This window comes from Bos grunniens, chromosome 3, assembly GCF_055505025.1.
Source record: "Bos grunniens cultivar Pamir isolate PY7600 chromosome 3, Bosgru_T2T1.0, whole genome shotgun sequence".
NCBI lineage: Eukaryota > Metazoa > Chordata > Mammalia > Artiodactyla > Bovidae > Bos > Bos grunniens.
The window spans coordinates 99,592,139-99,607,402 of record NC_141167.1 but is presented as its reverse complement, the minus strand read 5'-3'; the positions used below and the strand labels follow the sequence as shown (position 1 = coordinate 99,607,402).

The 15,264-nt window shown below is 42.7% G+C and overlaps 1 long non-coding RNA gene across 1 annotated transcript in view; it reads left to right on the top strand.

Annotated features, from left to right (window-relative positions):
• Nucleotides 1-2,600: 2,600 nt before the first annotated feature.
• The window catches only part of LOC147376241 (uncharacterized), a 31,355-nt gene continuing 18,691 nt past the window's right edge, over nt 2,601-15,264 (top strand). The window contains exon 1 of the long non-coding RNA XR_015160891.1: nt 2,601-3,167. This is a non-coding gene — a long non-coding RNA (uncharacterized LOC147376241). The remainder of the gene's footprint in view (nt 3,168-15,264) is intronic.

The following is a 15,264-nucleotide window of genomic DNA, read 5'->3' as shown; positions in this document are numbered from 1 at the left end:
TTCTGTTTCTCTGAATAATTCTGACTAATACAATGTGCTAACTCACTTCAGTCATGTCTGATTCTTTGCAACTCTACGGACTGTAGGCTCCTCTGTCCATGGGATTCTCCAGGCAAAAATATTGGAGTGGGTTGCCATTTCCTACTCCAGGGAATCTTCCCAACCTAGGGATCAAACCTGTGTCTCTTATGTCTCCTGCATTGTCAGGCAGGCTTTTTACAACTAGCCCCACCTGGAAGTAAGCTGACTAATACAAAAGTAATAGCTATTTATTGCCTTGTTTTACTATACTTTATTTTTGGGGGCTCCAAAATCACTGCAGATGGTGATTGCAGCCATGAAATTAAAAGACGCTTACTCCTTGGAAGGAAAGTTATGACCAACCTAGATTGCATAATAAAAAGCAGAGATATTACCCTGCCAACAAAGGTCTGTCTAGTCGAGACTATGGTTTTTCCAGTGGTCATTATGGATGTGAGAGTTGGACTGTGAAGAAAGCTGAGCGCCGAAGAATTGATGCTTTTGAACTGTGGTGCTGGAGAAGATTCTTGCAAGTCCCTTGGACTGCAAGGAGATCCTACCACTCCATCCTAAAGGAGATCAGCCCTAGGTGTTCATTGGAAGGACTGATGCTGAGGCTGAAACTCTAATACTTTGGCCACCTCATGCAACGAGTTGATTCATTGGAAAAGACCCTGATGCTGGGAGGGATTGGGGGCAGGAGGAGAAGGGGACGACAGAGGATGAGATGGCTGGATGGCATCACTGACTCGATACACATGAGTTTGAGTAAACTCCGGCAGTTGGTGATGGACAGGGAGGCCTGGTGTGCTGCGATACATGGGGTCGCAAAGAGTTGGACACAACTGAGCGACTGAACTGAACTGAACTATGTGCTATAAGCAGAAACACATTAACTGCACTTAACTTCTTTACAACTCTACATGGTAGGTATTATCTCTATTTTATAGAAGAGGTATCAGGTTTAGCATGGGATAGTGATGTGTCCAATGTGCTCTCATTTCAAGGTCCAGTTTTCTGGTCACCTGTGTGTCTCTCTCACTGAATTGGATATATTCCTATATCCAAAAAATATATTCCTATATTTTCTTTCCTCTCTCGGCATCACTCAGATTCATCATATCCAAAAAAAGAATTATTTTACCTTTTCCTTGAAGTTGCTTAGTTAAGGAAAGGGGTGGAGAGCACTTAAGGCCCTAAATTTGGGATATGCTATAAAGTGTTACCACGGAACTCTAAAGAAAGTGATGGAAACTTCTCACCACCAACATTTGCAGCACAATGCCTCACGCCTGCCCACCCTGTGAATGTCTTCCTTGCCAAGAGTTTCAAGTCTGTCGGTAAATTAACTTTAAAAATTTAGCCCCGAGAACACACTACAGTTTTATGATGAAAGTCAGTGGAAAATAGAACTTTATTCATTTATTTATTCATCCATTCATATCTATTGAGTCTCTACTATTTTTAAACTTCTGGGCTAGGCATTGAGATTGACAAATATTTCCAAATTATAGATACAGGTAGATCTGTTTTATTTATTTTTATTTTTTGCATGATAAACCAATGGATTTTAATGTAAGACATTGTAGAAAGTTTATTGATGTGATTTTGGATACCACATTGCAACTTAAGAAACTGCTCCTTGCTGAGTTTGTTATGATATCAAAGAAGAATATTCACAGTTATATGCAAAAGTTATTAAAATACTTCACCACAGGTAGATCTCTTTTAATGAGAAGTATACGTTCTTATTGGGGTTTCCCACGTGGCTCAGCAGTAAAGAATCTGCCTACAATGCAGGAGACTCTGGAGACACAAGTTTAATTCCTGGGTTGGGAAGATGCCTTGGAGGAGGGCATGGCAACCCATCCAGTATTCTTGCCTGGAGAATCCCATGGACAGAGGAGCCTGTCAGGCTACAGTACATAGAGTTGCAAAGAGTCAGACACAACTGAAGTGACTGAGCATGCACACACACGTGTATATTTCTTTTCAGAAATAGAAATGATACACAATGGGTTTCACAAAAACAAGCTATGTTTTTCAGAAAATTTGAAGACATTGAAGGTTTTTGAGCAGTATCTAAAGTCTGACAGCATTCTGCAGAATGAATTAGATGCAAAAAAGAGAGAAAGATTGATGGTCTGGACATAAATTAAGGAGTAATTGCAGTAAGTTGGAGAATGTTGTAATTAGGTATAAGTTTAAAATGTGCCAGACTCAGGTACTGAAAGCAGAAATGGAAAGGGGGTGGGGTGGGTGAAAATGTATTGCAAAGGAAGAACGGACAAGATGTGGGAACTAGCAGACATTAAGGGAAGGAAGAAAAAGTGACTCTAGGAATTTGAGTGTGAGTAACTGGAAGAATGAAACTTTGGAAGGAGGAAGTGGTTTGGAGGCTAAAGCCCTGTTTCAGATACACTAAGTGGGAATGTGGTGCCTCTGGGAGGCGCCCCTAGTGGGAAGTTGGTGAAGTGAAATATAGGATTGCCTAACCCATGTCTTCCATGGGTTCCAAATAGGAAAAGGAGTACATCAAGGCCGTATATTGTCACCCTGATTATTTAACTTATATGCAGAGTACATCATGAGAAACGCTGGGCTGGAGGAAGCACAAGCTGGAATCAAGATTGCCGGGAGAAATATCAATAACCTCCGATATGCAGATGACACCACCCATATGGCAGAAAGTGAAGAACTAAAGAGCCTCTTGATGAAAGTGAAAGAGGAGAGTGAAAAAGTTGGCTTAAAGCTCAACATTCAGAAAACTAAAATCATGGCATCCGGTCCCATCATTTCATGGCAAATAGATGGGGAAACAGGGGAAACAGTGGCTGACTATTTTTCTGGGCTCCAAAATCACTGCAGATGGTGATTGCAGCCATGAAATTAAAAGACACTTACTCCTTGGAAGGAAGGTTATGACCAACCTAGATAGCATATTCAAAAGCAGAGACATTACTTTGCCAACAAAGGTCCGTCTGATCAAGGCTATGGTTTTTCCAGTGGTCATGTATGGATGTGAGAGTTGGACTGTGAAGAAAGCTGAGTGCCGAAGAATTGATGCTTTTGAACTGTGGTGTTGGAGAAGACTCTTGAGAGTCCCTTGGACTGCAAGGAGATCCAACCAGTCCATCCTAAAGGAGGTAAGTCCTGGGTGTTCATTGGAAGGACTGATGTTGAAGCTGAAACTCCAATACTTTGGCCACCTAATGTGAAGAGCTGACTCATTGGAAAAGACCCTGATGCTGGGAAAGATTGAGGGGCAGGAGGAGAAGGGGACGACAGAAGATGGGATGGTTGGATGGCATCACCAACTCAATGGACATGGGTTTGGGTGGACTCTGGGAGTTGGTGATGGACAGGGAGGCCTGGCGTGGTGCAGTTCATGGGGTTGCAAAGAATTGGACATGAATGAGTGACTGAACTGAACTGAACTGAACCCATGTCTTCTGATTCCATGCAAATACTGCTTTAGTTGATTCACAAGAATGCTATACAATCACTTAAAGTGATGTACTTGAAAAGACATTTGTTCATTAACATGAAATGAAGTCTGCATATTAATTGGAAAAAAGTGAATAGAAAAATCTGGAAGGACTTACCCCAAATGTTAACAGTGGTTACTTCTGGGTGATACGATTATGGTGATTTTTCCCTCTTCTTTATGAATGGCATTTTTAAACCTTTGGCATAATTGTGTTATCTTGCCCTCATCTGAGACCAGTCCCAGATCAATGACTGAATGAGATCTGCTGTTTCCTTCAGTCAGGGTGGCTCACAGTCTCCTGGGCTAGTGACTGGGAGCTTCCCACAACTTTCCTCCCACCCTGCTCACAGGACAGCCAGCAAAACCACAGTGGCCACAGCTCAGCCATCCTTGGCAGTCTTAGTGCCTTCTCTGGTGGCAGAGCTCCCCACGTGTAATGTGTGCCTGGGACATCGTGGGGGCCGTCGGAAGGAAAGGTCCATCCTAGGAGGCAGCCTTCTTTTTGAAGAAATCAGGCTCAGAATCCACGTGGAAGGAAGTGGTGCGGGGAGCTTTGACCCTGTCAGAATACAGAAAGCTCAGAGCCTGTTTCTCCTGAATAAGCCACGAGGCCTCTCAGTAGCCTTAGGTGGCCCTGCCCAAGCTCTCCTCTCTCTCCATCACCCAAGAACTGTGTGTGTGGAAAGCTTTCCCCAGGCCTTCCAGGTGCAATAGCATGAGCATGGGATTGGCACCGAGGCAGGAGAACTTGCATTCTCGCTCCACCACCTCCTAATCAAATGTGTGCCAAGCATTGTCACTCTGTGTATTAACTCACTGAATCCTTACACCAACTCTAAGAAGCTGGTGACAATTACAGTCTTTCCCAGCCCCAGAGAATTGCAGAGTTCTCACTCTGACCTCTCTGATTGCTACCCTATAATGTTCCTGCACCTCCGCTAAGCTCCAGCCACAACCATCTCTATCTTCTCATTCCTGTTTGCTTCTCATCCCTCTGTGATCCTCTTTACTCCAATTGCATCAGTGAAGTCCCTCAGTAATCTTCAGGCTGCCAACTCCTATGTATATTTTCCCTCATTTTGTATCACCTCTTTGTGCATTTGATTAAGTTGACCAGTATCTCTCATTTAGATTCCAAGATACTCTCTCCCACCCCCTAGCCCTATTTTCACCTGTCTTTCAAAATCTCATTCGGATGCCACCTCAGAGTCCTGCCTACCTTCTGTTGAGCCAAGGACACTTCTTCCTCTGGGTCTTGCTCATGTCCTCTTTGTTATACTTAGCACATTACATTATCCTTTGTTTACCTGCATCCCCTATTGGCCATCCCTTGAGGGCAGAAATCATACTCCATCTCTCTATTCTAAGTATTTGATACATAAAAGTTCAGTTCAGTCGCTCAGTCATGTCCAACTCTTTGCGATCCCATGGACTGCAGCATGCCAGGCTTCCCTGTCCATCACCAACTCCCGGAGCTTGCTCAAACTCATGTCCATTGAGTCGGTGATGTCACCCAACCATCTCATCCTCTGTCGTTCCCTTCTCCTCCTGCCTTCAATCTTTCCCAGCATCAGGGTCTTTTCAAAGGAGTCAGCTCTTCACATCAGGTGGCCAAAGTACTGGAGTTTCAGCTTCAGCATCAGTCCTTCATCAGTTCTATAGTCCAACTCTCTTATCCATACATGACTACTGGAAAAACCATAGCTTTGACTAGATGAACTTTTTTGGCAAAGTAATGTCTCTGCTTTTTAATACACTGTCTAGAGTGGTCATAGCTTTTCTCACAAGGAGCAAGCATTTTTAAATTTTATGGCTGCACTCACCATCTGCAGTGATTTTGGAGCCCCCAAAAATAAAGTCTCTCATTGTTTCCCCATCTATTTGCCATGAAGTGATGGGACCAGATTCCATGATCTTTGTTTTTTGAATGTTGAGTTTAAAGCCAACTTTTTCACTCTCCTCTTTCACTTTCATCAAGAGGCTTTTTAATTCTTCTTCAATTTCTGCCATAAGGGTTGTGTCATCTGCATATCTGAGGTTATTGATATTTCTCCTGGGAATCTTGATTCCAGATTGTGCTTCATCCAGGTTGGCATTTCGCATGATGTACTCTGCATAGAAGTTAAATGAGCAGGGTGACAATGTACAGCCTTGACGTACTCCTTTCCCAATTTGGAACCAGTCTGTTGTTCCATGTTCAATTGTAACTGTTGCTTCTTGACCTGCATACAGGTTTCTCAGGAGGCAGGTAAGGTGGTCTGGTACTCCCATCTCTTGAAGAATTTTCCACAGTTTGTTGTAATCCACACAGTCAAAGGCTTTGGCGTAGTCAATAAAGCAGATGTAGATGTTTTACTGGAACTCTCTTGCTTTTTGATGATCCAGTGGATGTTGGCAATTTGATCTCTAGTTCCTCTGCCTTTTCTAAATCCAGCTTGAACATGTGGAAGTTCACGGTTCATGTACTGTTGAAGCCTGGCTTGGAGAATTTTGAGCATTACTTTACTAGCATGTGAGATGAATGCAATTATGCGGTAATTTGAGCATTCTTTGGCATTGCCTTTCTTTGGGATGGGCTTCCCTGGTAGCTCAGTTGGTAAAAAAATCTGCCTGGAATGCAGGAGACCCCAGTTTGATTCCTGGGTCGGGAAGATCCGCTGGAGAAGGGATAGGCTACCCACTCGAGTATTCTTGGGCTTCCTTTGTGGCTCAGCTGGTAAAGAATCCACCTACAGTGCGGGAGACCTGGGTTAGATTCCTGGGTTGGGAAGACCCTCTGGAGAAGGGAAAGGCTACCAATTCCAGTATTCTGGCCTAGAGAATTCCATGGACTGTATAGTCCATGGGGTCGCAAAGAATCGGACATGACTGAGGGACTTTCACTTTTCTTTGGGATTGGAATGAAAACTGACCTTTTCCGGTCCTGTGGCCACTGCTGGGTTTTCCAAATTTGCTGGCATATTGAGTACAGCACTTTAACAGCATCATCTTTTAGGATTTGAAATAGCTCAACTGGAATTCTATCACCTCCACTAGCTTTGTTCATAGTGATTCTTCCTAAGGCCCACTTGACTTCAAATTCCAGAATGTCTGGCTCTAGGTGAGTGGTCACATCATCGTGGTTATCTGGGTCATTCCCTAGGTTGGGAAGATCCTCTGGAGAAGAGGGAAAAAAAATACATAATAGGTCCTCCTCAATAAATTGCTTATTACATAAATTAAAAACTGAGTAAATTGATGAGGACAATCAGGCATGCAAATAGCTCATTTAATAAATTTGCTAAGGACATATGAAAAGTAGTTGGAAAACATGACCAAATGGTAGAGAAATGTGGTTTTGTGGGTGTGTTCATTTTATTTAGGGAATGGCTAAGACCTGAGACAAAGTAGTCCCTGAAGAGAGAAGAGGTTTTTAGCATAAGGAAGAGCATAGGGCTTCTTTGGTGGCTCAGAGGTAAAGAATCTGCCTGCAATGAGGAGACACAGGAGATGTAGGTTCAAAAGAAATACCAACCCACCCCAATATTCTTGCCTGGGAAAATCCATGGACAGAGGAGTCTGGAGGTCTATAGTCCATGGGGTTGCAAAGAGTTGGACACGACTGGGTACACACTCACAGTTCACTTCATAATTCGCACAGTTGGGTTTGCACGAGATGGAAAGCCCGTGGTAAAGGAAGTAGGAAGGAATGAGTGTGGGGAAATACCTGAACCAGAGCCTGTGAGGAAAGTCAAGATGGGCCCTAAAGCACAGGTGGAGGGATTAGCCATGGACAGAGGAGGAGCCAGGGCCATACCCTCACCAGCTCGGCCCTGCCCTTCTCAGCAGCTTGTTACCACCCTCCTCAGCTGTGGCTCCCCCAACCCCAGCTGCCCACACCACCAAGACCCGGCAGGCAGGAAATAGGTGCTGCTCCTCCACTTTGTCATTCCTGAGCTCTGGTGGCGTGGTCACCATCAGAGGCTAATAACTCCTCTCTTCAACCACAGAACAGGGCCTTCATTCTATTACAGTCACCCTAACCCCAGAATACTTTTCTTTAACTTCCTCCTTCTATTTATTATCATTCCCTCCTTAGCTCTTAGGCCTGACAGTCAGAAAACATTGTGGGGGACACTATATTCCCATTATATATACTGAGCATGAAATGGTCAAAGAAAAACTTAGTGTGTGGATGCGTGTGCGTGTGTGAGAGAGAGAGAGAGGGAGGGAGGGAGGGAAATGAGGGTGTTGGAGGAGATGTTCCAATGGCTTTGTTTTTAGCTCAGATCTCAGTCAGGAAGTCATTCACTCTGGCACTAAATAGACTGGGTCAGAAAACAAAGATGGGCCACTAAATGCTCAGAGAAGTGTAAAGAGCCAGCTGGAGCTGGAGCTTCTTGCAATTTAAGAGTGAGAAGCTGCTCTAGAATAATAATCAGGGTGGGCAGACAGGATTTTACAGAGTTTTATATCCAATTAGTCATTTGACAAATATTTTGAGTGCTTACTATATGCCTGGCACAGTGCTAGCCCCTTAGGGGTATGCTGCTACTGCTAAGTCGCTTCAGTCGTGTCCAACTCTGTGCGACCCCATAGACGGCAGCCCACCAGGCTCCCCCGTCCCTGGGATTCTCCAGACAAGAACACTGGAGTGGGTTACCATTTCCTTCTCCAATGCATGAAAGTGAAAAGTGAAAGTGAAGTCGCTCAGTCGTGTCTGACTCTTCGCGACCCCATGGACTGCAGCCTACCAGGCTCCTCCGTCCATGGGATTTTCCAAGCAAGAGTACTGGAGTGGGGTGCCATTTCCTTCTCCAACTTAGAGGTATAACATTCAACAAAAGAGATCAAAATTACTACCATCAAGAAATTTTCATCTAGTGTGACCTGTGTGCTCAGTCCTGTCTGACTCTTTGTGATCCCAAGGACTGTAGCCCACCAGGCTCCTCTGCCTGGGATTTTTTAGGCAAGAAGACTGGAGCAGGTTGCCATTCCTACTCCAGTGTATCTTCCCAACCCAGAGATTGAACCCAAGACTCTTGCATCTCCTACACTGGCACATGGATTCTTTACCACTGAGCCACTTGGGAAACCACATTCATCTACTGTGGGGAGGAGACCAAAAACAAACATCTGGACTAGGTAAATGATACGGTGTGTACAAAGGGATGAGTACTATGGAAAACAATAGACTTCAACATGGACCCCAGTGATCCCACCTCATGGAAACACACCTAGTGTTTCCTCCCACACTGAATATGTCTGGCCTGTGAGACTGACTGGATATGTAGAAGAGATGACGAGTGACTTCCAAGGCTAGGTTATAAAAGACATTGCAGCTCCTGGTTATCTCTTGGATTGCTTGTTCTGGGGGGAGCCGGTTGCCATGTGGGAGAGGTCCATGTGGGAAGAAACTGAGGCTTCCTGCCAAGAGTCTCACTACAAAGGAGACACTTGAGCGGAGATTTGTAAAGAAGTCTGGGAAATAGGGGGGCAGATATCTGGGGATTTCTGCTTGGAGGAGAAAAGCATGCTTGGAGGATTTGAGAAGCAGTAAGGACTGTGTGGCTGGAGTGGAGAGATGGGGAGAGAAGTTAGTGATAAGGTCAGAGAAGTAATGGGAGGAGGGACAGTGGCTGGTCCAGAGAAATGAAAAATGATTATTGGATTTAGCTCCATAGCAGTCATTGTTGACCTTGATAAAAGTTGCTTCAGTGAACTAATAGAGATGAACACCTGCTTGGTTTGGGTTTACAAGATAATGGGAGAACAGAATTGGAGGCAGCAACTCTTTCAAGGAGTTTTTCTGTGAAGGGGAAAAGAGAAATAGAATGTAGCTGCAGAAGAAAGTGGGGTCAAGAGAAGATATATTTTTTAGATGGGAGAAATGACAGCATATGGGCATGCTGATGAGAAGGAACCAGTGACAATGGATGATGGGGAGAAATGCTGGAGGGATATGCTTGAGTAGGTGAAAGGGGATCAGATTGAAGGCATGAGTGGAGGAGCTGGATTAAAGAGGAGATGGAAGTTTCATCTAAGGAAAGGTCAGGAAGATAGAGAATATGGAACAGTTACTGGGGAGGGCAGATGTCACGGTAGGAGGCTGTGGTAGCTCTTGTCTGATTATTTCTCTTTGCTCACTGGAGGAAGTCAAAGATTTTCTCAGCCATACAATGACAAAAACTGTGTATAAAATGAGCCAGTATATAACAAAGACAGAATAAAAACCCCAGCAGAAGAAAAACACATCTCGATATAGCCTGTTGTTTAGAAAAAAATGGCATGGAACATAGAAGAGAACTATAGAATTGAACTACCTAAGACTTCATCAAAAACCCAGGTAATTCAGCCAGACCTGGGGACTTTTGAGTCTACTTCATAGTTTTCTACTTCAAACTACTTCTACTTCTATACTACTTCTACTTCAAACTATAAATCCTTCATAGTTTTCATGTGCACTTATGTGTGAGTTTGCCATATGGCAAAGTGTATAAAGTTTTAATTGCAGAATGTAAGTCTTATCATTCTTAATTTTCACATCTTCATCAAGTCCTAAGGTATAAAGATATTTTTAAAGCTCTTGTTATAGAGAGATCTCTATCTATCTATATATATATGAAAATTAAGAATATATATAGATATATGGATATCTATATCTATATACCAGGGTTTCTCTGGTAGCTTAGCTGGTAAAGAATCCACCTGCAATGCAGGAGACCCCGATTTGATTTCTGGGTCAGGAAGATCCCCTGGGGAAGGGATAGGCTGCCCACTCCAGTCTTCTTGGTCTTTCCTGGTGGCTCATACCGTAAAGAATCTGCCTGCAATGTGGGAGACCTGTGTTTAATCCCTGGGATGGGAAGATTCCCTGAAGGAGGGCATGGCAACTCACTCCAGTATTCTTGCCTGGAGAATCCCCATGGACAGAGGAGCCTGGTGGGCTACAGTCCATAGTGTTGCAAAGAGTCAGACATGACTGAGCTACTAAGCACAGCACAGAGAGAGGTATCTGGATTGGCTGGATCTTACTTGACTTTTGAAATTAGTATGTGGTGTCCCAAGTTTTTGTCCTGAGGTTTTAGCAAGAGAGTATTCCATAGTCTATATCATCATATAACATTATATTCAAAATCATCTCTCCATTCACCCAAACAGTATCTTGGATTGAATTGGTACCCTCATCTGTCTCTTTCCTCCAGGTAAAATGTTTTAGTTTGGGACATTCAAAGGTATCCCTCTTACCGGCTGTAATTATTAAAATGAGGACCAATCATTATCTCTGACTTGTCCTGGTCCCCTCCCTCTTTAGGTTCATTAAGCCTGCATTCAGACAGAACCAGTGGCCAGCTACTCTAAGTGCTCAGATTTGCTTTGATATGCTTGAGCTCCCTAAATAGGCAAACGACTCAGCTCACCCGCCCTGGACCCTCCTACATCCCCTTTGTTCCATAAACTGAGGGGAGGATAATTCTTTTTTATTAAGACCCATCTAGGATAAGTTAAATAGCCTGCTGATTTCCCCTGAACTACCATGAGTTATTTTCAAGTCTCTTTAGATAGCACTGGGGGAGGTTGGTGGAAAAGGAACGGGGAGGGTGTTTGACTCATGTTTGAGAATTGTTCTACAATAAATATATTAAAAAAAAAAAAGATTCCTTCTGTATAGACTTTCATTCAAACACAAAGCTTCTCTTTATTTGAGTAACAAAAAAATCCTATTTATGCTTACAATTGTGCATTAACCAAAAGCCTCAAATTAAATTGCAAGAGAATTGAGAAAATAGGGCTATTAAAATATTTGAGTTATTTACTGAAGTTGAGGAGGAAAAAAAAGACTGTTCTAGCTTCCTCCTACCTTTTATCCCTCTGCCTTTTCCCCTCCCTCGCCAATTCCCCTCTCTTCCTCAGTCTGTCTGTCTGTTTTTCACACTTTGTCACAGGAAATAACTTTAGAGGGGTCTTACAGAACATGATCCTGCCGTGGCTTTAATTGGCTGCCATATTGACCCTCAAATGGAGTGGAGAGTTTGTCCTCTAACCTGCTCTACTCCTGCTTTTCATATCATTCCAGTTGGAATCATTCATTCCACATGCGTTGAGTTCTCTCCATGTCTAAAGCACTATGATCTATAATTTGGGGGAAGAACAGGCTTAAAGAATTGAATGATGTAGTCTCCTTAGGATTTTTATCATTGAGATGTAATCATACATACATATTGTTGAATCATACATATATATTGCTGTAGTTTAGTCAATAAAATCTGTCAATGGAATTCTCCAGGCAAGAATACTAGAGTGGGTTGCCATAGCCTCCTCCAGGAGATCTTCCTGACCCAGGGATCAGACCAGTGTCTCTTAAATCTCCTTCATCGGCAGGTGAGCTCTTTATCAGTAGCGCCAACTGGGAAGCTAGTTGTTCAGAATGCTAAGTCACTTCAGTCGTGTCCGAATCTGTGCGACCCCATAGACAGCAGCCCACCAGGCTCCCCCGTCCCTGGGATTCTCCAGGCAAGAACACTGGAGTGGGTTGCCATTTCCTTCTCCAATGCATGAAAGTGAAAAGTGAAAGTGAAGTCGCTCAGTCGTGTCCAACTCTTAGCGACCCCATGGATTGCAGCCTAACAGGCTCCTCCGTCCATGGGATTTTCCAAGCAAGAGTACTGGAGTGGGGTGCCAGCACAGCTCAAATGATGGCATAGAAGAAAACGTCCTAATACAGCAGGTAATAGATCACACTCCAGATAACAGATCCAAACAGCATGCTTAACATGTCTGCTGCAGCAGGCTTCCCCAGGGACAGTGAATGGATATTTGCCTTACACCTACCTGACCAAATTGATCACTAAGAGGACACTCTCAGGACAAGAGTGGGTTTTCTCAAACACACTCAGACTTCACCACCCAAGAGGCAGAAGCTGCTGCCAGTCCTCAGCTGGCAGTTTAACTAGCTCCATCAGGGTTAAAATCCATTTTCTACCTGGCAACCTATTACCCTTTTATGAATCCTTCATTGTGTCTATTTCTGATTCTGGTTCTAACTTTTTTTTAAGGCAGCAAAAGATCTCCCATGACAAACTTGAATATCTAAAAATGTGTAAACCTTTCAGTAAACTAAATCTTTAGTGTCATAAGCAATAGAGTGGTACTTGTAATATGTTGCTACTTAGGCTTTTTTAAAATGTGAACCTGATCATTTTAGTTTAAGGCTGTGACTCCATATACATCCAGTTGAATACGAAAATAAGTAATCATTTTCTAACCTTCATAATATTTAGTGACTGACTAATGGATCAGTCTCTGAGTGAGTCTCTTTGAGTCACTTTGAGTCAGTTATCTTCATGACTACAATAACTATATGAGTTTTGTAGACCTGAGTCAGCCTACTAGCTCAGACACTCCTGGAGTACTGATAAAATAGGCCCCTTGAAACTGAAATTGTTGTTCAGTCGCTAAGTTGTGTCCAGCCCTTTGTGCCCCCATGGACTGCGGTTGAATATCAGGCTTCCCTGTCCTTCACTATGTCCCAGAGTTTGCTCAAACTCACATCCACTGAGTCGGTGATGCTATCTAACCATCTCATCCTCTGCTGCCCCCTTCTACTTTTGCCTTCCGTCTTTCCCAGCATCAGGGTCTTTTCCGATGAAACTGAAGAACACACCTCAATTTCATAACAAGCTCCCCAGGTGCAGCCGTGGTCTGAGAACCTTCCTGAGCCATCAGTCACATCTCTCTCTGACATCTCTTTAACAATAGCAGCTCTCAGGTCCAGGAAAACACACTTTTCACTGAATAACAAGGACTTTCATCAGATGTGATTTGCCTAGATAGTACTCTCACCCACAGAACATCCTTAGGTTTCTTTTCAGGTCTTAACCACTGGCTCTCATTATTGAGTTGCTACTACATGCCAAACTCTGTGAAAAGCTTTTATGTATATCATCTATAATCTTAAAGAATCTTAAAGAAATTCCTGTGAGGTGGAGCATCATTTTCCTGTTTTCACAGATAACAAGCAATTCTACATGCCTTGCCTAAGGGCATGTAGAAGTAAGTGGTGAAACCAGGATCCAAATGCAAATTTGCCTGGATCCAAAGCTTTTCCTTTTTCTTATTTCTGTTCTGGATATTTCCTGCTGGCTTATTGGAGAATAAGTATTAGTGGCCACCTGTATAAGCCAGTGTACAATAATGAGAGATACCACACAGTAATTTGAACAAATGAAGTTTAGCATAAAACATTATTAACTACATCAGGGGATTGGAATAATGACAAATTGTCTTGTAAAAGGTAAAGAAGAACTTTTACATCTCAATGATAAGACAGACTACTCATTTTTTTTTAATAGGCAAAAATTTGAATAGATATGTCACCAAAGAACATGTATGAGTGGCTGATAAACACATGAAAAGATACTCCACATCATTAGTCATTAGGGAAATGAATATTAAAACCACAATAAGATGCCACTCACATCACTAGAATGTTTATGATAAAAAAAGACAATACCAAGTATTGGCAAGGATGTAGGGAAAGTGGAACTCTCACATATTGCTGGTGGGAATGCAAAACGGTACAGCTGCCTTAGAAAGCAGAGTGGTAGAGTTTCTTAAAAAGTGAAACAAGCTGATTCACTTTGCTGTACAGCAGAAACAAACACGACATTGTAAAACAATGTTTATTTTTTTTTAATAAAAATTTTTTTTAAATGTGAAAACCCGTGTAGCCCAGTGATTCTGCTCTGAGGTATTTACATAAGAGAAATGAAACATAAGTCCACACAAAGGCATGAACATAACTATACAGAGCAACATTATTCATAATAGCCAAAGCCTTAAAACAAATCAAATGTCCATTAACTAAATAATGAATAAATAAGTAAATGGGATCTAAGCATATGGTCCAGATAATAGTCTATATTATCCAGCCATTAAATCCAGCCATTTAAAGGTTCAATATGGATGAACCTTTAAAACATGCTGAGTCAAAGGAGCAAGAGACAAAAGATCATGTATTACATGATTCCATTTATATGAAAAGTCCAGAATAGACAAATCCATAGAGATAAGTAGATTAATGGTTGGCTGGGGTAGAGAATGGCAATTGACAAAAAAATGGATATGATGAATTTTTATGGGGTGATGGACATGCTGATAAAATTAGATTGTGATGACAGTTGTACTATAAATATACTAAAAGTTATTGAATTTTTACACTTTGAGTAATATTTTTTCAAAAAATGTAAAGACAACTTCAAAGAATTCAAGAAAAGCACATATAAGGAGCAGCCACTACCACAAGGGCTTGGAGCAGCCCCAGAGGAGCACACCCCACACCATCAACTCCACACGCCCAACACTCTTCCAGTCACCTGCCTTGTCTCCAACGTCAAAGAAACTTGAAGCAGTCAGCCGTGAATTCCAACTTCCCACCTCTTTACCTGCAACTGCCTTTTCCTGTTTTCTCCAGACCCAGAGGGCAAAGGGTCCCTTTTCCCAATCTCCTCTGGCCGCGTGCTCCTCATCCCTTCATGCATTGTCCTCCTAGGCTCTGCTCCACACTTAATCCCCTTTCTTTAAAATCTGCCTCTCCTTCTCCTCTGCCCTCTGCTGCCACATATCAAAATGTGCACACCTCCTCCATCCAAAGAAAAAGAAAACTTCTCCAATTCTGCCACTTCTTCAACTACTTCTTTATCTTCTTAAATTCTCAAAAGAATGATTGGCAACACGTTTCTCCCATTTGTGCATCAGTCCACAGAAATAAGGCT